Source organism: Ambystoma mexicanum, chromosome 2q (genome assembly GCF_040938575.1).
Source record: "Ambystoma mexicanum isolate Mex_15411 chromosome 2q, UKY_AmexF1_1, whole genome shotgun sequence".
In the NCBI taxonomy this organism is placed as follows: Eukaryota; Metazoa; Chordata; class Amphibia; order Caudata; family Ambystomatidae; genus Ambystoma; species Ambystoma mexicanum.
In genome coordinates, this window is record NC_090924.1 from 909,264,934 (window position 1) to 909,290,101 (window position 25,168).

The 25,168-nt window shown below is 44.7% G+C and overlaps 1 protein-coding gene across 3 annotated transcripts in view; it reads right to left on the reverse strand.

The window, feature by feature from the left end:
- Positions 1 to 25,168, reverse strand: part of OSBPL3 (oxysterol binding protein like 3) — a 1,742,686-nt gene that overhangs the window by 585,830 nt on the left and 1,131,688 nt on the right. The window lies entirely within an intron of this gene.

Sequence of the window (25,168 nt, forward strand, 5' to 3'; positions counted from 1 at the left end):
ATTGGGGGCGTTTCCTCTACTCCAGAGACCCTCGGCTTGACAGTAACTTCTTACCTCAGTCTCCGACAAGCCAGCAATTCGGCAATCAGGTTCACATTGGTATAATTGCTTCTCTTGCATGTCTTCTGCTGTGCAGCCTCTGCACCTCAGAGTTTGGGAGAACAGGACTCTCAGAACACGCAGGTGAAATCTGCTGTTTCCATGTTCCATTGTCTCTTGTTCTCCCCACTTCTGCTTGGCCTGACAGCCTTGTGTCTTCCTTGTGTTTCCACTTCTGGCACTCCAGCTACTTCCACACTCCTTTCTTCTGCCTGAACCTAAGGGGACTTTTATGCCTCCCAGGTTTGTGCTGTTAGGCCCAATTGCCTGAGTTCTGCAATGGCTGTGCGGCTTAATTGCCTAACTTTTACAACTGCAAGCCTCTTTAGCCCTCTTCTTCGTCTCAGTCCCTCTTGAATTCTGGGACTCGTAGTTCCCCTTAACAAAGTTAGTTTTTTCAACATTTAAGTTGGTTTCAAGAGTAGATCTAAATCCCTTAAAAGAATTACAAGAGGGGTTATTAGAATTAGCTTTTACAGAGGAAGCTCGTTTATTGGAGACAACATTTCCATGTTCCTTTACATTGTACCCTTGGGATAGAGGAATGTGTTTAATTGTGTTATGCAAAATGATCTTTCCTTTGGTAAAGTTTGCTCAGATTTTACAACATTAAAGTCCACAACTCTAGATCTAATATGAGGTTTAGGGACATTAAAAGGACAATAAGCCATTACCTCTTTAGGTACCGTGGGAAGCTTCCTCCTTTCAGAGGAAAATACTGTGTCTCATTCCACAGAATCTCTTCACCACCCTGGGCCCCATCTCCTCCCAGGTGATCCTCTCTGCAGTACACCACCCCCAAGGTTGGGATCAGGAAGTGTGCCTTCCCCTGGCCACCTGGGAGGAGACTTTAGGAAGGGTTTCAGTGAGGGATATGTAGGATTCTTCACAGTAGGTTGCCAGCATATTTCCAGCCATGAAGAAAAGTGAGTGTGCTGAGGATGCAAAACTGTTGTGGATCAGATCAGGGTTGCAGGATGGCTCAGGTACAGCGTGTGACAGTGTTGTGGCTAAGGCATATACGCATGTGTTAAATGAGTTGGCAGAAGGTCCATGGGGTGTCAGACGAGACAGGTTGGTTCCTCAAGTGAGTTAGAGTACAAGGTTGGTTCAACTGGCCCATGAGGGTCATTTGGGACGGTATTTGACGAAAAGGAGATTGCAGGAATCAAACTGGTGGCCGGGTATGGATGAGGAGGTGGAGGCATTTGCCATCTTCTCTAAAAGTAAGGTTTTGCGGCTACAACTAGTGTATTCAGTGGAAATTCCTGGGGAAGTGTGGTCTAAGTTGCCTTTGGATATCATGGGCCCCATGGATGCGCCGAGTGGTGATTTGAGGTTTGTGGTGGTGCCTGTGGACTACACATCATGGTGGGTGGAGGCCACTGCCATGGAGTCAGGTACAACAGATAAGTTCATTGCGTTCTTGCTTAAGGGTTTTTAGAGGGAAGGTGTCCCCGCTAGCATTGTCATGGATAATAGCGTTAAATTTGTGTCTTGCCGTATGGAGGAGTTCTTGGTCAAGTTTGGCATCAGGCATGACAAGACTGCATTGTATAATCCATCGGCCAATGGCCAGGTGGGGAGGGTGAACATGGTTCTGAAGGGTGCCATTCAGTTGGCTCTGCCCAACGATTTGTGTTAGTGGAGTGTCGTATCTGAGGCGTTGGCAGCATACAGGTCCACTTCCACCGCTTTTACTTGGTGCTCTCCTTTCAAGCTCATGAGGGGAAGGAAGGTAGGGTCAAAGCTGAGGATGGCTGCCCGTGGCAGTAGAGTGTTTGGGGAAGTAAACATGCCAACTGTTTTGGAAAGGGCGCACAGGCGTCCGCAGTAGTTGAGGTTGTGTCAGTTGTACAGGGTACCGACCAGTATCAAGGTTGGGGATTGTGTGGGTGAAGAATCTCAGGTTTGTACCAAAGGGCAGGCGCGTGTACATTTCTCTACGGTTGGTGGAGAAAGTGGGGGAGGGTTATGTGGTTCTGGGTGATGGTTCCCATAGGAGCAAAAGGAGAGTTGTGCTTCACAATTGTTCGTAGGTGGTGCCACATGACATTTTGCCCCACTCAACCACCCAGGAGTCAGGTGGTGATAGGACAGTGGTGCCTGTTGTGCGAGAGGAGGGTGGTGAGCGTGTGGGTGTTGAGGATGTGGGTGCTTCTGTTGGGGCAAGGAGATGGCATGTCCATGGAACAAGAGCCAGTTATCCATGGCCGTTCAGCGAGGGTCAGGGTGCCTCCTGTCAAGTTGAGATACTATGTGAGGCTGAGGGTGTGATGTCTTTATGAGGTTCCCAGTGCGTTGTTTCTTCCTTCCTCATTGTTTTCTTATTTATCTATTCTGTCCGCGTGTTGTTCCAGATGACTCCCCAATTCACTTTTTAGACTACCTTTAAGCTCCTTTTCTTTCTGTCCATGTATTCCAGATTACTTCCTATCCACTTTCCTGTTTGATTTAGGCATATGCAGGGATGTGTGGCTATTGTAAGGGAGGGAGAAGTGTAGTAATGGAATTCCCTGTAATGCGTATTTTGAGGGGATTGCATATTCTGACCCGATTCTTTGGTTAAACGGTTAATAGTGGGCTCCTGTGCAGTGGATTTGCCTCGGGTTCGACTCCAATAAATTTCTCGCCTACCCCTCCTGACAGCCTCCAGCATCGTTACTTCAGTTTTCTACATTATTCACTTAATGCAGAAACTTATCACATTTGTATCGCTGACACAAATATTCCCTGTGAAATACAGTGAGCTTGCAAGTACCAAAGTACACTAATCTATCCTGCATTAAGGAGTGGAGGAAAAGCATAGCTGTGTTAACGAACCTTTTAGTTTCAGCAGTTCAAGTACTAATACTTAGATCAGATATTCGCAACCAGCCAATTATTTCCCATGTTTTCAATTTAATTATTTCAAACCAGCGGCCTCTAATATTGTGTAATCTCCCAGTAATCTCCCCAAAACATCTTTGCAGAAAATAAATCAGTTTTACCTTTCATTCAATACCCACCGTCCAATTTCCTCCAGAGAGAGACTCCGTGTATCACATCTTGTGGCACTTAAAGTCAACCTTCTTTGGACAGGATCATGTGGGGAAAACAGACTCAGAAAGAAGAGGGAAGGTCGAGACCCATCAGTATTGGAACGTAGTGCTCATTAGTATGCTGGCCAAGGACCCCAACTTGCAGACTGACCAGTGGCAGACCTCACTGTGATCTTTGGAATCCTGAAACAGTGATGATGCTCAGGACAGAGATGAAGGTACCAGCAGCCAAGCTGACAACCATGGAATCTCTGATAGAATGTCTACCCGAGATTCTCAAAGGATGGTGTATGATGCAGCTCACATTCTAGAAGCAGGATGCCAATAAACCAAGTCAAATCATCTGCCTAGAGAAGTGTCAGATACCAGAGGCAAGTAGCACAGGATGGCTGGTTCTGCTGAGAGACATGCTAGTGGTATCTCTGGCCACATTTAACCGACACCATAGAAATAAACCTGCATATGATGGGTAATGTAGGTGTTAGGGCACGCAAAAGACAAGATTATGCAGGGGCTTGCTACCAAAACTGGATTCAATGCTTGTATCAGAATCCACACAAATCAGTACGGTCAAAGATTGAGCCCAACTCGGGGTAATGGGTACTTGAATGTGCAGAATTTTCTCTTTAGGAGACAGTGGATTCTTTTTACAATTATTAACATACTGTTCTCCAATTCAATTAGATATATTTATTGCATAGTAACCTCAGCTTCCTCCATCAAGCATATTTCGTAATCATTATCCAGCTGTCAACTGGCACGTGACTACATCCGATGGGAAGCATTGAATAGTGTCACACATCATCTTAAGTTACTACAATTCTCTCTTAAAACATATAACCAAAATTAGTAGGGGAGACATAAGCAGGTTAAAACAAAGTTAATTCACACAACTGCACAATTGGAGACATGCAATTTTAAGAGCTGTAACGTTTGGAAAACAAATACCAATTTCTGGGTAGAAGGTGAAACCCCCATAGATAGAGTGGGGTGTATGGGAGGCTGGCTCGCCGGCCCCAGAACATTAGAGGCAGAGTCCTGCAACTGGAATGTGAGGAAATCCAGTGAATATACCGCAGTAGTGCATTGTACCAAGTGTCCAGATACAGGAGCCCACCGTAATACTGATGGACATCAGTTTATATGAGACGCCACCTTGGGTGATTAGTCCTGAGAAATCGGAGATCCGGAGCAGTAAAACATGAGCACAGGCACACAAATTAGTTCACAGTGGGAACAGGGGGAGTGTGGTGGGTTGGCTGTAAGAAACGATGGATCCCAATAAGTTGAGAAACCAAAGCTCTACATATGGGAGAGCATGAACATCCCACCCCCATGTTCCCCCCTCATCCCCTGGGTTAGACAGTGTGAAAGGATCATGGAATGAAGAAAGTGAATTCATGGAATCCCCCAAGGGAGATCCCGAAGATGCATACAAGCTTTATGGGAGTTGTGATTCCATCACTCCAAAGGGCACAGTAGTGCTGACAAAACAGAACCATTGAGGAAATACTGCATTAACAGTGCTATGGTTCAACCTTTGAGGCCGAGCGCTTGAAGCTGATGAAGTAAGGGAACCAAAGGAAGTATTAAATTGAGGGAGTGGTGACTGAAGTGTGATGGACAAAGCATGTGGCACAGACCAAGTTAATTGAACCAATGGAAGTATTGATACATGCTGTCACAAAGAGGACGATCAATGATCAAGCCAAGAAAGAAATGCAATAAAACTGGTTGCTTTTATTTTGGGACTATAATAGAGGGTGACCAAAATAACAAACAGGGAATATACATCATTAAGCAAATGATTAAATGAGTCTTCATGTGCCCTCTACCCACTCAAGATCTACGAAACCTGCAGCACAGTGTTGTCCTTAAGGATTTCCCTGCACTATTCATTACCCTTTCCTCACAGTGTTTTTCCCAGGATACTCAATCTCAGGTTTGAGTGGTTCTTCCCCCAACCCTCTTCTCCCTTCTCCTCAGGGCCTCTCGCTCAGGGTCATTTAGCGAGTCCTGGAGGGTGCAAGATATAAAACTGAGGTGCAATTGATTCATGCCTCCCTGTTGCACCCGGGGAGATTTTCATTTTATTTGAAGGTGGAGTACTGGCAAGGAATGGATTATACATTTCCGCTCAGCATTCCTCTTACGCCGTCAAATAACAAATGGTTTAATGTCAGCATGGATTTTCATGGTGGTGCTAAAGCAATAGATTCCTCCGGAATCTGCCTGTTTTTACATCTATAAAAGCAGGCGAATTCCAAGGGCATCCATTCTAAACGCCATCTGCCAGGCATAACTGGCAAGCAGTATTTAAACTTTTAGCAACACAGGGTGCAAAAACAAGGCGTAAAGGTGATTTAACTTGTTTTACTCTGGTTTTTCACTTTGTTTCACAATTGATTATATTTGCTTGGTGGGGACTGAACAACATGAATTGCTAACAATGGCGGCCCCTTCCATATCATTAGCACTTAATACAATGTTCTTTAATGTTCGTTATCGCTTTTTTACAGGGTTGCCCTATCCTCCTTCATGGATCCTTCGCCAGTGTTTGTAATCTCTGGGTTATGGATTCCTGCACCATTCTTCCCTCTTCTTAACTTTAAGAGAGACAACTGGGTTTGCCTTCCCCAGTTTTAACAGACAGGCGAGCTTTAGATGGTCTCATCATCTCCCTCCCGAGGTTCCCGATTCCTTCTCTTTCCATAACCTCTCTACTCCTGCTCGACACCATGCCACATGTTAGCTCCTCCTTCCACGGTTTTACCTTTTCAGATCGGGGTCTCACCCTCCACTCACTGTCTAGTGCCAAGCATGCCCTCTAGTTCCTTTATGACCTTGCAATCTACCTTTGTTATCCTCATGCTCTTTCCAGATGTTACATTCAAACCTCCTTCTGATATTCTGATTCAACCTCCTCTTGCTGTTTAACACCAACCTCTTCCTGGTGTTCACCTGCAACCTTCTACTGGTATTCTGCTCTACCCTTTTCCTGTCGACTCTTCTCTCTTTCTCATTTCCAACTTCTCCTCCTCTCCCTGGTCTCTCCAAACTCCACTGCATCCTTCAAATCCTCCAAATTTGCTTTGAACTCCTGCCACAAACTCTTGCTCACAACACCCACATTTCTTGACTGCAGCTCTCGGGTCATCTAGCACTGTAACCATTCCCTTGGATTGGTTTTCTATCAGGTTGGGCACCTGTGGATGTAAATGGAGGAAGGGCTGTGATTGGTTACTTTTAGCTCACCTGGCTTGGATTTGGACCTTTGAGGCAAGACCAAATGTCTGAACAACCATTTTGCATTTTACTAATATCTGAGGGACTGCTGCTGCCCCAGACCATCCACAGTGTTACTCCTCATTGTAAAAGTCCTGGAGCCATTGCTCTCTCCGCGGCAGTGTTAAATGATGGTGATCACAGTAAAAGCACTTTTGAAATTAGCCATCTTTCCCTGTGTGAACTCCTTGATCTCACAGAGTCACGAAACTAGCATCGTCAGTTTGTTAAGCAGATTTGTTGCTCAAGTGCCAGAGGAAAATGTGGTGTGCCTCATATCTGCACAGACTTGCTTTGTGAGTGTAGTTGTGATATGGACTGTGCTTCTAATGTCTGTGCAGGCTCGAGATGTGAGGAATTGGCAGTGTATCCCTGATGTCGACCTGCTACAAGTGCCAAAGGAATCAAATGTATTCGTACATGTTTTCCAGTGTGCCCAGAGTGCTGCTCCGAGGCACAGTTTACATTTTGGTCTGCTTGCTGAATACATAAAGGGCTCCTGCTAGAGGACAGAGAGAACACGTCATTGCTGATTCCATTTTGCAATCGTAGGAATGGTGTCTCTCTTAAAAGGACAGTGACCTCATCCTAATGTGATCTACTTGGACTTGGGATACAGCCTAAGTAGGGGTGAACAGGGGATCCTCCCAGTTTACCCCGGGCACTCACTAGCTTGAGGAGGCACTCTGTCCTCTTGGTCACCCATTAGATGCCCCAGATATAGGCAGAGGACTTTCTCACAATATGCAGAAGCACTAATAAAAATTAATACTTGTTAAGAATTGCTTTATGGGAGTTGCAGTTCAGGCAGTCCAATAGCGCAAATTCTATATGTAAATCAATGAACCAAGCGTTTAAGTGAGCGAAGTGTGAGAGTGCTAACCAAATTAATAAAGAGGACAAGTGCTGAGATAACCAAGTAAGTCAAGTGTATGAGTGCCAACACTGTCAAGAGCAAAACAAGAGCACACACAGTAAGAAGTCAAATTGAGTCAAGGGTAGGAGCGCTACCCCATTCAAGTGTACGAAGAGCACAATTGGTAAAAAATAATTCCAAGGAAATTAAGGGTGAAACAAATCAAGTGGATCAAAAGCTAAACGCTTGCACAACCAAGGCAGCTGCACAATGAAAAGGTAACAGTCAAGCGACCTTGATATACAAGCACTGACAATCTCAGAAAGAGGTGAGAAGAATTTCCTCGTGGACACTGTAGTATAGACCTTCTGCAAGTTAGCACAGTGGGTAATGACAAAACTGTGGTAGTAATATGGAGCACGTGGTTGAGATTTGAGAGTACAATCTCCCGTCTTGGTGCAGGGGCACAGTTCAAACTGTGCAGTTGAAGAACCGGAACCCAAGAGTTTGAGATCTGGGCACTCCAGCCACACAAGAGAGTCGAGCCTGTGGACCGCACTGAACCTACAGTTAGCTGTCTTGGCATTAAAAGCAAGAGACAGGAGCATGGACACTAGTTTAGCGTCTGCTGACAGAGACTTATAGAAGACAGACTTATGTAAGACAGCTTGCACTAAAAAAATATTGCAGGAAGATGCATCCCAACAAAGCAAGAACAGCAAGGCGGAGAAAGAAAGATTGTTTAATGATAATTATTTGTTTTTTATAGAACGCTTTAAAAAAGCACTGTACATAGAACATTTACATGGTTATCACTCAACCAAACTTGGTACTCATTTAACAAACTCAGAAGAATGACAGGATAAGTTGCATATCACACACAAATCACAGCAAGTGCTCAGCCATCTTACCAGAAATGACCAGGAACATGTATAATCAGAACAATTTAGTCAGAAATATAATATATTGTTCTAAGATTGAAGCTGGGGAGTGAATACCACAAAGAAGGCTTCCATATCATATATGGTAGAATTTGCTGTGCATAGTCTCATTATAACATTGTAGAAATCCCAACACACCCAATGTATGCAACAACTCCTTTCTCAATTGACTGAGTAGTCAAGCCTGTAGGAGAGACTGCATTACAGAAACTCTGTGCTTTATTAAAGGTTTATAGAGGATCAACTGACAACGTCTGAACTTAAATAGCTTTGAAGAAGAATTAGGATCAAAGGAAACAATTTTTGTAAAGACACACACGAAGTAAATTCTGTGATAAAAGAAGTTCAGGATTTAGGTGGCAAAAAGAAAATCCATTTATGAGTGGAAGGTTTTCCAAATTCTCCAATGACATCCGATAGATCAGGCAACATTTGTCAAATTAGATTCCAAACACTGAAACACAGACAGGCCCGTACATCCCAATGCATTGATCTGGGTTTAGCTGTTGGAATCTGCCTCGAAAATGATTAAACCCATGAGGCACAATGGAGGAGAAACAAGTAAAGCCTCCCATGCAGAAATGAGATGCGTGATTGGCTGCATGCAACTTCATTCATCTAAACAGAGGTTTACATTCATTGTGCTGCCCTTGAAACCATTAGCGTTGTGCACCTGCTTAAATCCCCAAATTCTTTGTTAGTTTCAATCACATATGGAGCCCACATACTATGTTAACTGTTGGGGCCGCTGGTTCTGAGGACTCTGCTGTTTTTTGGCAGTCCACACTCTTTCTGGTTCAACCTGTCATCTGCCAGATCGGTAGCAGACAGAAGCATCAGTAAAGTGCTGATGTAATTTTGCAGAACAAGCATTCAAAATGCAATTGCTCATAATAAACTTTAAGAAGCCCACAATCGTCCACTTCCAATGAACACAACCAGTTACCCAAGTATCCCAACTTGCTTTCTTCTGAGTCGCACATACTCCGTAAGTAATGAGTCTGTGTCTAGCCAAACTTTTGCAGGGCCTGTCATTTTTTCTGACGTTCTTTAGCTCACGCTACTTCAACTCCAGAATCTTTACTACCACTGAGAAGTTGGAGAGTGAGCAAGCAGTTTTCCTTTCCCTACTCTCATCCTACAAGGTGCAAAATAACCAAAAACTAGATAACCATGCAAAGACACCCCACCACACCAAATATTAGATCCCCTACTTTAGGAGTGGATAAGAGGATGGAGGATCAGCCTCATTGCCTGCCATCTGTATACACTTTGTTGTGCCTGCCTAGGATGCTTCAAGCTTTAACCACTTCAGCCCTAACTGCATGTCTACGACCTTTTCACACATTGCTCGGTCATTTTCAGACAGGCTGTGAACAAGCTCTAGTATATCATCAGGTCTCTTGGTTTGGCTATGTGGGCTTCTATGAGCTCTATGTGCTTGAGGTGCTTTGCTTCCATTTCTGATACCAGCTGGGCAACACTGCTGGGCACCAGAGCGGTTGAAGTGTTGAGGCTTGAAGGAGATAAGGAGCTTGCTGATTTATTTGGATTGGGTTAGGTTTTCCACCTCATCACCTGCCCGATTGTTTCAAGGAGCTTTGCTTTTTACTTGTTGCTCTCATACATCGGTTTTTGTAGAAGGCTAGGTTTCCACAGATCATCTATAATAATGGCAGATAGAGCAGACTCCTCTTTCACTGGACATGCTTCCATTTAATGGCCTAATTCTGCGGTATACAGGCATGAATGTGATAAACTATTACTTTGTGATCAGTTGGTGACAAGCTCTCCACAGCTGCTGCTCAATTTCAGGATTTTCTACAGGCTCTACAGTAGAGGCGAGCAAACGGATTGCTATTACCTGATCTTTGTTTACATATTGGCAGATGTAGTTGAGAAATCTCCAGGAAAGGAGTGCGCCAGATGGAGATACAAGGCAACACATTATCACACTGAATAAATATTTGTCTGGGCAGAGGTACACACTTTAAATACTCACAATCATTTTAATGGTCAAAACCTGTCAGTGAAAACACAAAGTCACCACTTTAAGCATTCCAAAGTGCATAGCCAATAGGCATAAGGTGAAGCAGCGATTAATTCCATTCCAATCTTCTGGCGCGGAGCGGGGACTAAGCTGGGCAATGATTGAATGGAATGATGGGCATTCCAGCCAATCAGATGGGCAAAAAGTATTTTGTAGTTGACAGGCATATGTAATTCAGTGGTATTTTGAATGAAGGGAAGTTTTGAATACTGGGGTGCATTGCAAACGAAGCATAAAATGATGTATTGCCAGGTGGTTTGTCCGAATTTGTGGCAGAAGGTCTGTTTGATGTCATTTATCCAAGATGGCCGCCGCTACAATTTATGAATCAGAAATAATCTATAACTCCATTCAGAGTGATCCTATCAAATATTTTCTAAGGACCTTTTTTGTTCACCATAAAAAGGTTCTTAAAATAATTTGATATCTCTTAGAAGTTTATTCGCAGTTCATTTTTTATGATTTCTAACATTGTTTTCCCTTCTATTTTGTTATAGGTTCTGGCAAGAAAATGTGAACATTATTTAAGATCAGAAGAAGCATGAAATTTGATGACATTTTCCAGTAAAATCAATTTGATCAAAATGCTGATACCTCCAGATATCGAAAGTCATTTAAAATAAAAGTAGAACCTCCACCATCGGCCAAAAAAGGAAAACTGATGAGACTTTTCCTTGTGAATCTTATGTCAACAAAGAAAGAAATCTCCCCTGGTTAATCCAAAATGTCACAAAAAGGTTTTGGAGTATATTAAGAAGAGAGCCAAGTGTAACAATAAAAATACTTGAACATAAGTCTACAATTAGGCATCATAACACCAGAAGAACTGAAAAATGAAAAAGCATCATGGCATTCGGAATGCAACAAGCTATGTACTCATACGGCAAAAATGGATCGAAGCAAAAGATGGAGAGCAGCTATGTGAGCCAAAACCGTTCATCTCCAGCCATGAAGAAGAGGAGGAAGTAGAAGGCTACACTACAAGATAAAATGCCCACCTACGACAGAAATAAATGCTTCTTTTGCAATAAAGGAAAAAGAAGAAATCAATTAGATTTGATAGCAACTGATTCAGCAGGCATCCGTTTGAAGAGAGCAGTAGAACTGTTTAACAAGGACACATTGAAGATTTGTTTTACCGACTGTACAGATCCTGGAGACCCTTACACAAGGGAAATTGCATATCACAAGCTATGCAGGAACGTGCATGTAGTGAATGTCTTACAACGCAAGCCTACACTAAGCGTTAAGATGCAGCCAAACTCACTGTTTTACGAAGCAATTAATTTGTATCTTCAATCAGTGATGCAGGAAATATGCAGCTAACAATGTTATAGAAGGACAGATGAAAACAAGAAAGCCAATCAAAAGTTTCATAGTAGAACTTGAATGTATTGCCATTATTTTTAGTAATCCCAAAAGGGTAAATGAACCACAAGTCTAACTGAAAGTAACAGCAGATGTTGCACTCTCATATGCCCAAGAAGAATTTGAGGATATTGAGAAAAATATGAGAAACCTTCTTGAAGCAGCTACAGTTTTATGCAGAGTGCCATGCTAACTTGTGAAAAATGGAAATTCACTTGAAGTTTTGAAGAAGTGAATTTAGCAGATGTCGTTCCAAAGGAAGTTGTTCTTTTTTACATTTATTTTGCACGCGGTGCTGTCAAAAACAGATGGATATGAAAGGTAATAAAGATTGCCCATGCGACTAGCGCAGGAAGTCTTGATTCTATTAAAGACATGGAGGCGAGCATTATGCTTTATCTTCTTTAATTACTGCTAACCACAGCTTTTTAAATCTTTGTTTTCCTATATAACACTTTTTTTTAACTAGTATAAACAGAGAAAAGAAAAAATGAAAACATCATCGTCTTAACATGACAAAACTACTTTTCCCATGAGGCTTCTCTGCCCGGTAGTCCCACAGCCTCTCTTTCACTGTCCAAGCTGGCAATCCTTCCTGCTATAAGTCCCTGTTTCCCTGGGTCCCTTCCTCTTCTTTTGCAGCACACCGATTAACTGAACAAAGTCTAAAATCCAACTGAATTATCGTAACTCCAAACAGAAATTGTCTTTTCTATCCTCGATAGCTTTGCTGTGCTCTAAATTTGCAGGACTGCTGCCTTCCATACACTAATCTCTGTTACTCTTTTGATCCTCTCCTACGCAAAAAGAGAAATGCGCATGTTAGGGAAGGGGAATACAGTTCGTCACATATCATAATCAAGTCTTTACGTACACAACTTTGAAACCGTAACAGATCATAACATAACACCCATCGCTGTATTCCATAGGGTGGGATAATGCTCGCCTCCGTGTCTTTAATAGAATCAAGACTTCCTGCGCTAGTCGCATGGGCAATCTTTATTCTATGACAATACCGGAGGCGAGCATTATGCTTTTTCAAAGCTTTCTACCACAGCAGCTGCTATATTGGATACTGGTTTGAAATAAAAAGTCTTAAAGACTGAGTCGCTCGACCAGTCTGCTGCTTTCATGATCTCTTGCAGCGGAACTCCTACTGCAAAAGCCTGTGAAGCCATTGCTCCCCTGGTAGAATGAGCCCCAAATTTAGACGTGTCTATACCTGCTAATTCCATTATTTCCTTCACCCATCTAGCTTTAGTAGCTGATGCGACTGCTTTGTATGGTTTTATACGGGCTATAAGCAATTGTTTCACTCCTTGTGGCCTAACCACTGCTGTCGCTGCTTCATAACACTTTATGCAATTTGCCACACACAATTTCTCATTATTCGGCCAATATGGGTATGAGATCACTTTAGAATTGGTCTTTGTACGCTGCGCTATGGTAAAGGCTATCCCTTCTGGGTAATACATCTGTCTATTTCGAGTGCTTTAACGTCTGAAACTCTTCTACAAGACACTAGGCAAAGGAGTGTAGCTAATTTGCCTGAAAGTTGCTTTCCTGATAGAGAGTTATTACTAGGCCATTGCTCGAACAGATGTGTAATTTTTTGGACATCCCACAGTGATGAGTACTTGGGTCCGGGAGGTTTGCTCATCTTCACACCTTTCAGCAATCGGGACACCGCCGGGTGTTCCCCTATTGGTGCTCCGTCCACTAACTCGTGTCCCACAGAGATTGCTGACCTATATACCCCTACGGTCCTGAAAGCTCTACCTGCTGAAGGGAGGCTGGCTAGGAAATTCACTACTTGCACTATAGGTGCTGAAATGGGAGATATACTCCTCCTCCTGCACCATAGGTCCCAGGCTTGCCATGCAGAATTATAGCTCCTGATCGCAGATGGGGCCCATGATAGATTGATAAGTCTTGTAGCGTCTTCTGAAAGGCCTGGCAATCGCCATCTATGCCTGAAATTTTGCACGCTATCAGTGACAAGGATGGATTCTCTATCAGAGGATGAGGAACTCCTGCTGGATCGACCAGCTAGTCTGGTCTGTATGCAATCTTCTGTGGAAAATTCGTAGAAAGTTCCATCAGAACTGGAAACCAAGCTTGCGACTTGAACTCTGGCGTCACTATCACTATTTGCGCCTTGTCTCTGCGCACTTTTGCTAGTACCCTCGCCAGCATCGCGAAGGGGGGAAAAGCGTAGTGCTTCTGCAACCCCCAATGATGCATGAACGCGTCGGCGCCTTGGGCTTCCGGGTCTAGCCTCCAGCTGTAGTTCGCCCAATGAGTGTTCAGTCTCGAGGCGAACAGGTCTGTGTGCAGGGGACCCCATTTCGCTTCCAGACTCTCGAATATGTCCCTGTGTAGTTTCCAGTTGCTGTAATCCACTAGGTGTCATGAGTTCCAGTCTGCCACTGAATTCAGGGCCCCTAGGCGATACTCTGCCTTCACTGTGATCTGTCTCTGTAGGCAGTCGTGCCAGAAATCTTTCGCTAATTCCGCTAACATCTTGGACCTGGTGCCTCCCAGTTTGTTGATATATCTTACTGCAGATATATTGTCCATCCTGAGAAGTATGCTGCAGTGTGCTTTGTCCCTGGTAAATGCTTTCACTGCGAAAGATCCCGCTAGTAACTCTAGACGATTGATATGAAGTTCTAATTCTTCTTTTGACCATCTTCCTCCTGTCTCTATCTCGCCACATCGCGCCCCCCAGCCGGACCTGCTGGCATCTGACTCTATAACCAACTCTGGTACGTCGCCAAAAATGGCGCGGCCGTTCCAGGCTTCCATATTGTGGAGCCACCAGATGAGCTCGGACTTGCTTTCTTCATCTAAGGGCACTAGTCGATGGTATCTCCAGCCTTTCCTTAGGTATTTGATCTTCAGCCTCTGAAGAGCTCGATAATGTAATGGCCCGGGAAATACTGCTTGTATGGATGCTGCCAAAAGCCCTACTATCCTGGCTAGATAGAAGAGAGATCAGCGGCTTCTTGAGCGCTGTCCTCAGATCTTTCTTGATAGCCTTAATTTTCTGAGTTGGCAACTCCAATGTAGCTTTCTTTGTATCTATGGTGAAGCCTAAGAATTCTAGTCACCTGGTTGGCGCTAGCTCTGATTTGTCTCTGTTCACCAGGAATCCCAGATTGGAGATCAGCCTCATCGCCCAGTGGACCTGTTTTTGTAAGCGGTCTTTGTCTTCGGCCATGAAAAGGATGTCGTCTAAGTAGATCGTCTAAGTAGACGATCATCCAACATCCTTGTTCTCGAAGTGCTGTCGCAACGGGCCTCATGAGCTTGGTGAACGCCCATGGTGCGGATGCTAGACCGAACGGCAGGCATTTGAATTGCCAGAGCTCGCTTCCCCATCTGAATCTTAGGAAGTGTCGGAAAGACGCTGCTATTGGTACGGTGAGATATGCGTCTTTCAGATCCAGGCGCGCTAGCCAATCTCCCTTCCTGAGCAAGTCTCCTAGTAGATGGATCCCTTCCATCTTGAAGTGTTTGTACACTAACCAGCTGTTGAGCTCCTTCAGATTGATCACTCGACGAACTTTGTCCTTGCGATGTACTAGGAAAATATTGCTCAGGAAGGAATGGGCACTCCCGGTCGCCCTCTCTATCGCGTTTTTCTGCACTAAAGCTTGGATCTCTGCTCCTAATAGCGCTTCTTCTGTTTGCGTCATTTGAATTCTGTGAGGAGGCCGATTCTGCACTGGATGATCTATGAACTCTAGCATAAAGCCTCGTACGGTCTGAAGGACCCACGCATCTGACGATAACTCGCGCCAGTTGTGCAAATAGAGCGTTGTCCTGCCCCCAACAGGAGGATAGGTCGCTGCACGTTCTCTCACCTGCATTGTTGTTCTGGTGTCGGTAATATCTGCGTCCCCGACGTCCCCGCGAGCCTCGTCCTCTGTTCGGGAAGAAGGCGTCTTGTTGTCGGGTCTCCCAATATTGGGCTCTGGGGCCTTGCGCTCTTCTGTTATTGAAGCGGCCGGTCGAGCGGCCTCTATATCGACCGGCCCCTGAAAAAACTCTTCCCGGAAACACCTTCCTGATGGAGGCCTGCGCCTTCTCCAGCGCTGTATATGTACCGACGAACCTGTTCATCTCCTTAACGAATGTATCACCGAACAGGAGACCTTGGGCGCTTTCCCCGGCTTCATAGGACGCTAAGTCCCCAAGTTTGTTATCAATTTTCAATAGGGCTGATCTGCGTCGTTCCGAAGATATGGCACAGTTTGCATTGCCTAGCATGCAGACTGCCCTCTGTGCCCAGCTTGCTAGGATGGATGGGTCGACTGGCTCCCCTGTATCTCTGGCCCTTTCAGCCAGGTCCATTATCTTTGCTATAGGGCCGGCTATGTCTAGCAGCTTGTCTTGGCATGTTTTCCATGCCCTATCCATACCTTTCCTGGTGTCTTTCCCTGTCTTCGTAATGAAGGTTAGCATCTTTGCGTCGAGTTCGGGTGTATCTGCAACTTTCCCAGTCAGCTCTGGCCTCGGACACTCAGCTTTGACTCTGAATCTAATGTTTTTTTCCATAGGCTTCCTCATTTTTTGGGCAATGTAAAGGGCTACTCTTGGAGAAGGTGTCCAGTCTGTCGATCTGGGGTGCCTTATGGTGTCCGGGTCGAACATGTCTGAAATGTCCTCTTCATCCAGAAGGGCCTCCACACTGCTGGCTTTAGGCTCGCCTGCTCTCTTTTGCGAGACCACGCTTACTTTGCTTATGCTTTGAACATCCTCCTCTGGCTGTTCTTGATCTGAGTGCTCCGAGGATGATGAATAGGCATCCCCTATATTTTTCGCCCCTGGGGTAGGGGCAGGGCGGTCTTCGTCAGGAAGGCACTTTTAAGCCTGTTGAATGCATCAGCCACCTCTAGGGATTTATCCTTCCCTGTACTTTCGCCCGGGGGAGTAGAAGAGCGTTTCCTCTTCCGGGCCACTTTCCTCACCTTTTTGCAGAGGATTTTGTGTGGAGGTTCCTTCTCCGGGATCATCAAGCGTGGCAGCTTTTCTGCCCAGCATCTCTTCCAGGACTAATAGCCTGTTTTGTAGAGGCTTAACTCCTAGTGCTACGGCTTGAACTAATGAGTCGCCTAGCACTCTCTTGAAGCTTTAGGAGAGGTCTATATCTTCCTCCATGCATTCTGCTTCCTGGTCCAGTCCTCCTTCGCTCCCTTCACTCCAAGCCTCATTTCCCATGCTGTATGGCATGGTAATTGTATTTGCCGTACAGAGGAAACTAGTGGGTTAAAGACGTAGCTCCTCTACAATGGTCACTGAAATTATTTATTATTATTACTTTTTTTTTTTTTAATCTGGGATACCTCTGCTGTGCTAAGGCGAACCGCTAAGAAAATGGTGAAATTCGCGCTCGTAGGAACGAAATAAGGGCGAAGGACTGGCCGTACGTTTTCTCCGAGCAAGAAAACGTTCCACTGAGGAGATTGTAAGTCGATGCGCATGTGCGCGCTTCACCTGGTTTCTAAGGTCGGTTGGGCTTACTCCGCGAGCCCCATCAACGTTAGATGCATTGTCGTGCGGCCGGCTGCCTGAGCCCTAAAGTGAGTGTCAGATCACTCGCGGGCTCGGCAGGCGGCCGCTCTGAAATATGCTATGCTACTCGCGAGGTCAGCGCATATAAAGCTTCGCGTGAACGCTTTACCGCTTGTTAGATACACGCGCGCCAATTAAGAATAAGTAAAGTCCATTCTTGAAACGTTTCAACAGACAAAGATAGTATAATTAAGCACTATCCATAATAAACGTCACTTATCTGTGGCTGCAGCAAAAAAGAAGAGGAAGGGACCCAGGGAAACGGGGACTTATAGCAGGAAGGATTGCCGGATTGGACAGTGAAAGAGGCTGTGGGACTACCGGGCAGACAAGCCTCATGGGAAATGTAGTTTTGTCATGTTAAGACAATGAGGTTTTCATTTTTTCTTTTCTCTGTTTATACGAGTTATAAAAAAAAATAAAAAAAAGTTATATATGAAAACAAAGAAAGATTTAAAAAGCTGTGGATAGCAGTAATTAAAGAAGATAAAGCATAATGCTCGCCTCCGGTCTTGTCATAGAATTCAGAAAAGCGGGATACCACTAATGAACAGGGTTCATAAATTGTCACGGATGTTTATATATGAAATGCTATCACCATACAAGCTTCCTATGTGAGCACTTCTACCACAGGGCAGACCCGCAATATGCTCTTGCAACTGACAGTTGGACTCACAACGCACAAAGCTACCCTCATCAAATTCATAATTCAATTCCTGCATAGCATGGGAGCTTCTATAAATTATTCCAGAGTGCTCCAGTTCGAGACACAGATAGCCACAGAGGCAAACAACGCACAAATAAGAAATGGGTATAGCAAATAATTTGGCTTTCTGGAATTCTATACACTAATTGATAGACTCATTAAAAGGTTTATTTCAGGCACACTTCAAGGGGCAAGACACTGATTTAGTCTGTTCTTAAGCACCTACAATTCACAATGCAGACAAAAACCTCCAAAAAGCATTTAGAGTAGAATACGCATCCATCATCATTTATTTTGATTTTCATAAGGTGCAGTTATAGCATTTCTTTTTCTGCCGTTGTCTGTTACAATCATCACAAGACATTCCATCTCTGTGTCCTCGGTCACATGACAAAATCCTTGTGCCTAAAAGCTTGTGTACAGTGTAGAAATGTTAGACCATGATATGATATGGCATTTATAACACACCTATACACAAGTGTGTCAAGGCGCGACGGGGCGGGGGAGGGGGAACAGAGGGAGGATAGTCAATGGTCTTAAAAGGCCAAATGACATTGAGATTGTGCAAGGGGAGGGGGAAAAGTGCCAGGGAAAGGGGAGGGGGCAGTACTGTACATGGGATCAAATAATAAGACGTGCGGCCAGCATGTGGCAGGTTTAAGGGTAAGTGCAGAAGCAGGTGTCCAAAAGTGCAGGTAAAGTGGCCCTTGATTAAATTGTGCTGTAATGCATGCTTTGGTGTAATGTTTCTATCTTTCCTATCTCCATGGCATGCTGTTTAGGATGTTTGTTTGCATGTAAGAGGTAACGAGTGCCCAGAGTATGGGATGCCGTTGAGTGTGCTGCTTTGCCTGCGCTACTCTAAATTCTTTAATACACAGTTATGAACCCCCCCCAATAGTATGTATTTTTGCCAACCTCTGAAGCCTGAAAAGTAGATCCACGCAGGCTTGACATGTGGCCAACTTTGCACTGCCGATGAACTGGCCTGCTGTTAACTCTCAGCTACCAGTTTAATGGTATCTACTAAAGAGCGTAATTTGCTTTGAGAACATTCCGACATGTAATTGCTCATTTTACTATGGCCGGTATGATACCTATAGCCAGTATGACAGCTAAGTGGGTTGAGTGCTCGCTGCGTGTGTTTGTGCGTGTGCGCATGTGTGTGAGATCTGCAGGTTGCAACTTCAAATCCCGGCAAGGCCAACTCAGCCATACATCCTTCTGAGGTTGATAAATTAGAAACAACACAGGTTGGGTGATATTGTATGTATATTTGTTCTAGATAAAGCGCTTAAGCGTAAATGCTATATAATAACATAATTTGGCCTTGGGTGCCTACTTGCATTCACAGTCATTTAGTATTTTGGGCCTATACAGACTATATTAATGATACATATGGTAATCCATTCTTGTATGAAATGTATATCACATTACAGTGATATCGTAACCATATTTTTCATAATGTACTTGGGAACAAAGCTATGTGATGCAACTTCGTTTTGTCAAGGGGTGAAAGGTCATGTTCATTCACTTCCTGTGATGCCACGTCGGTGTGGGGTCAAATGACATCACTTCCTGTGATATCTTAAGATGTCAAGGGTCATGCGATGCCACTTCCGCTACGCCAGGCATTTTGGTGAAATGACATCCCTCAAGAATGGAGCCTCTTCTGCTCTGTAGAGAGTCAGGTACAACCATGCCACCCGGTATCTTCAAAGACGGCACTTCCCTTGCTACTGCTGCTTCCCACTGCGCGAACTATGCACAATGAATTTTTATCGGGCCAGCGTCTCTTCCTCACGCTTCCTACTGCGTGACCTCTGCAATAGGAAGAGTACAAGGCAAAGACTATCAGGACCCGCCACGGGTTTAGTCATTTCCGTGGTTCCGGCATCTTCTCTCGTCTCAGGCTTCCCTCACAGCTGCAAACACGGCCCGTGTTGCTTCCTCCTCTTCTGCTTCTCTACTCCTTTTCTTTCTCCTTCTCTTGATGCCTGTACCCGAGGGGGCTTTTTAAGCCTTTCAGTCCCCTTCAGGTGTGGGTCATCTACACTAATTAGGAGACCACTCCTAGTGTTAGTATGCATCCCTCTTCCTCGCCCCAATACGGAGGGAATCATGGGACTTTAAGTCCTTGGCAACAAAGTTAGTTTTTCTAACTCTTTCTACTTTACTGATCTGCCCTCTATTTTGTACAACATTCATTGAAGGAATATCATAAAAATCAGTCCCCAGTTTGTTTTGAAAAGCAGAATAAGGTTTCCTAGGTTTTTGGCGATTATTATTCACAGACTTTGTTCCATTTCCCCCTTTTAAGTTAGGGAAGCATTTAGCTCTATGGGATTGGGACTTGGTTTTATTTACTTTTATACCACATGAGTTTTGGCTGATTTTACCAACATTAAGGTATTCAACATGTGGAACAGTTACAGTATTGTGGCAGCAAGTGTCTAGGTACTTTGCTAGTTGTAAAATATCTTCCTAGGAGTAAGGTAAATACTATGTCTCTTCCCACAGATTCCTCATCTCGCTGAGCCTTTTGGGAGGAGAGGAGACTTTAGGCAGGGATTTGGTGAGGGATCCGTAGGATTCATCACATCTCTCAAATAAAGCAATTCTGCGTGCACAGACGATAAAAAGAAGCCTGGTAGCCAGTTGGAGAAATGAAGCCAAGTCATGAGATGGAAATGATATTGCAGACATTGAAAGCACACGAGGAGGCAGAGACAAAAATAATTCTTCACTCCCTTTATGCATCACGGTTTATAGTCCTAATGTAGAAACCAATAATGTCGAAAGTCATTTTTTCGATTAAAAAAATGTGGAAAAAAAATGTCGGAATTTTTTTTTAAATGCATTTTGTTTTCTAAATGGGGGGGTTCCCCCTAACCCCCCTTTTTTTAAACATTTTTTTGTTTTACCCATTTTTTTTTATCCCGAACCCCAAAATAAATATACAATTTAAAAAAAAACGGAATTCGACATTTTTTTTCGACATTTTTTTTCCAAAAAAATTGTCATTCGACATTTTTTCGAAAAAATGACCGACCACCATGCATCACGTCAGCATGCTACTACCATTGACATTTTGTCACCGGATACCGATGTTTTATCCTTTCACTCTGGTGGTCACCTTTTTCCCCATCTGACCGCATGTTTGTCACAGAAGGTGGAACTAACAGAGGATTTATAGCTCTTAAAGGTGTGTGCTCCTGCTTAGGGTCTACAAAAGTGCAGCCATTACTAGGCCTTAATGCTCTTACAGTGTGTGATGTTACCGGGTGCTTTACGAAGAAAGGAAAACTATCTTTCTGGAAAGTTTTCAAGACTTCAGAACAAGAAATCCTTGAAGCTTTGGGAAGACTTGGATGTCTAGAGTTATTTTTAGAAGGAAGATGAATGATTGATAAGCGATTCATTGTCAAGTCTACTCACAAGGAACAAAGATTTTGAACATTGGTCAACTGTGTTTGGGGATGTTCACAAAGGAAGATCCAAACGTCCAGAGCCATCACAATTTGGGTGGGAGAAGCCAGATAAGTCTGTTACTTACTTGCAACTATATTTCTCCAGCATTTGCATCTTTCATAGATACACATGCTTGAATACCCAGTCAAACTGAATCCTCTAATTTAAAAAATAAATATACCTATACATTTTTCCCATAGCGAAAGGCAATACAGATTGCCCATTAGGCCTGAAAAGGCACTCCGTTATGTAGTCTCTCCACCTCACTTTGGTCCTTCATGAGTCCAACCAATGAGGTGGCATGGCTTAAGCTCCACCCCAGGCAGCCATCTTTGGATTCTGAGCCGTAGTGACTGCATATATGATGGCTGATTGGCTTTGCAGCAGCCTCCCATGAGAGGTGGGTGGGTGGGCGCATTTGAATTTATATAAGATACCATTGCTGGAGCAATACAGTTACAGGTAAGTAGCAAATACTTCTCTAGAAAGGAATCTTTCATAGATTCACATGCTTGAATAGAATACCAGGCTTTGGAAGCATGCCACTTTACTTACTGTGTTTGACCTAGGTGTGTTTCAGTACCATACAAAATACTTATACCCCTAGGCATGCTTGAAACTGAGGGTCGAACAATGACTGCTCCTACCTTACGTAAACAGGTTGTGCAGGACCGATTGTCAGACTGCTGACTCCATACTGTCATCTTCATCCAGGCAGTAGTGTTCGGCAAACGTGTGGAGCGTGCTCCAGGCAGCCGTGCCACAAATGTCCTTTATCGCCACTACCACTTGAAAAGCCACTGTAGTTGCCCTTACTCTGGTGGAGTGTACTGTAGATGGACAAGGGAGTGGATCGCCGCTGTATTGGTGGCAGTGATAGATGCAGTTTACCATGTGGTGTGTGAGGCCCTGTTTGGATATGCTTCGCCTCTTGGCCCTGCGAAGGCAACAAAGAGGCTGAAGGAGGTACGGAAAAAAAATGGATGCGTCCTAGGTAGTATTTTAGGACCTGTGAATGGTCGATGGAGTGAAGAGTGCATTTAGCGCTGGATGAGTGCTTGCCGAAAAAGGTCGGGAGAACTATGCTTTCCGATAGGGTCATGTCTGATACAACTTTAGGTAGGAACATAGGATGTGGACTAAGTAGGACACCATCTGTCTGGAAGATTGTGAAAGGCGGTTCTGCAGAAAAGGTTTTGAGTCCGCGGATTGATCTTGCCAACGTTATTGCCACGAAAAAAGCAATCTTCCAGGAGAGGAATCGTAAATCACATCTGTGAATCAGCCCGTAGGGAGGTGCCATCAGTGCCGACAAACAGTGTTCAGGCTCCAACTGGGAACCGGGGACGGTAGTGGTGGGAAGGTGTGCAAAACTGCCGGGTTGGTCACAAACAACATCTGTTGTGGACCTCTAGAATAGGACAAGATGGCCCAAGGATGAACTTTGATGGAGGACAGTGCTAAACCCGCTTTGGCCAAATGCAACAGGTAGGGCAGTACCTGGTCTACGGAGATAGAAAGTGGATCAAGCTGTGAAGCCGCACACCATGTGGTGAAATGCTTCCATTTTCTTGTATATGTTATGCAAGTGCACTGTGCTCTGTATGCACAAATGATGTCCCAGCATTCAGGGGTAGTGTGAAATTGGCATGTTTTCGCTATTCAGGAACCAGGTCCTGACAGAGAGACATTGGGTTGTGATGAAGGATCTTCCCCCCTCTTGCTGGGTTAACAAGAACTGGTGAGCCCAGAGGAGAATGGGTGTGCCCTTGCAGCAGTGTCGGGTACCAAACTTGCTGGGTCCATGCTGGTTCCATGTGAATCATCCAGCATGGCTGTACCTTCACCCTCCTTAGTACTCGGGCGAGTAGCGGCATTGGTGGGAAGGTGTTAAGGAACTGTCCTGTTCATGTTAGGGAGAAAGCATCCCACAGTGAATTCTTCTCCGGGCACCTGGAGGTGAAGCGAGGGTATTTCGCGTTGCTGCTGGAGAAACAAGTCGATGTGAAGAGGACCCAATCTGTGAAACATTCCGTTGATCTTGCCGTCGTCGAGCTCCCACTCGTGGAGGAAGAGAAATCCCTGCTTAACTTGTCTGCTAGGACATTGTCCTTCCATGGGAGGTGCTCTGCCCTGATGTGAACCTTGTGTTTAAGAACCCACTCCCAGAGCTTCTGTGCTTCTGTAAAGAGAATCGCTGATCTTGTACTCGCATGTTTGTTGGTGTAGTGCATGAAGGTCATGTTGTCCATCTGAAACATGACCACTTGTCCGGTTAGGACTGGTTGGAAGGATTTCAGTGCCCACCAGGTGGCTTGGAGCTCCAGCACGCTGATGTGTAGGAGTCTTTCTTGACCCGACCACTAGCCCTGGTCTGTAGCTCTCCCAGATCCGCTCTCCACCCTGACAGAGGCGTCTGTCCAGAATAGCAATGTGGAGGTTGGCGCTTGAAAGGGCACGCCTTGATTGAGATTGCGCTCCTTGTTCCACAAGTGCCTGTGAAAATGAGGTGAGAGGCGGATGGGATGTTCCCATGAACCTGTTTGCTTCCATTGCTGGTCTAACGCCTCCTGAATTGACTTGATTCTAAATCTGCAATTGGGGATGAGGACATGTCCAGGAGGGATTTGAATCGACGTACTGTGGAGGAAAACTCCTTTTGAAATCAGCTGACTAGCTCCAACATCACCGATATTCTCTCGGCAGAAGGCCGTACCCGGGGAATGCAAGTATCTAGTTCTGCTCCGAGGAACAGTGGTTTGCGCCGGTGCAAGCACTGATTTGGCTTCATTGATGGAGAACCCCAACCTTTTTAGTATAGTCTCTGTTAGCTTGACAGCCCTGGTTGTTTGTTTCCTTGTCTTTGCATTTATCAGTCTGCTGTCCAGGTATGGAAATAATTCTAATCTGGTCTGCCAGAGATTTGCTGCCACCGGAGCTAGGCACTTTGTAACAACCCTTGTGGTTGACTTTAATCCAAATGGGAGCACACAGAACTGGAACTGCAGTCTCCCACTATGAACCTGAGGTAGCACCTGTGAACCAGGAAATCGTCCTTGTTCAGCCATGGTAAGGCCTGCTGGAGTGAGGTCATCTTGAATTTTATGCATCTCACAAACTTGTTCAAAGCCTGTAGGTCTAATATTGGGCGCCACTGTCCATTTTCCTTTTTAACGAGGAAGAATCGAGAATAAAATTCCCTTCCCTCCCTTCCACTTATCGGTGCCATTTCTATGACAGCCTTCTGGAGAAGTTTGTCTATCCCCAGCCTGTTTTGTGACAAGTGGTGGACTTTTCTTGATTGTGGAGGGGATGTTGGTGGACAGTCCATGAATACGATGGTGTGGCCATTTTGCACGACCTGAAGCATCCATTTGTCTGAACAAACGTTCAGTCAGTGGTGCAGATGTTGGCTGATCCTTCCTCCCACAGGGGTGTGATATGGGGGAGGAAGTGTTCCCTTGTAGATTCTGCTTGATTGGGTCATTGTTTTGCCATTCCACGCCTGCCTCTCTGCACGTTATATATCGGGTGGATGATTGCTGGTACCTGTTTCCAGACTGAAATAATGAGGAGGGACCTCGGTGAGGTGTATGCCTTGTTATAGCCTATGTACTTTGAGAATGAGCCCCGAAAAGAGCGAAAAGGACGCTGGTCTTTATCGTTTAGGGAGCTAATGGTCCTCGGTGTGTCCGTCAGACTTTATCTTTTCAGATGGTTGTCCACCTACTTGCCGAACAGATCCTGCTCATCAAACGGCATATCCAGAAT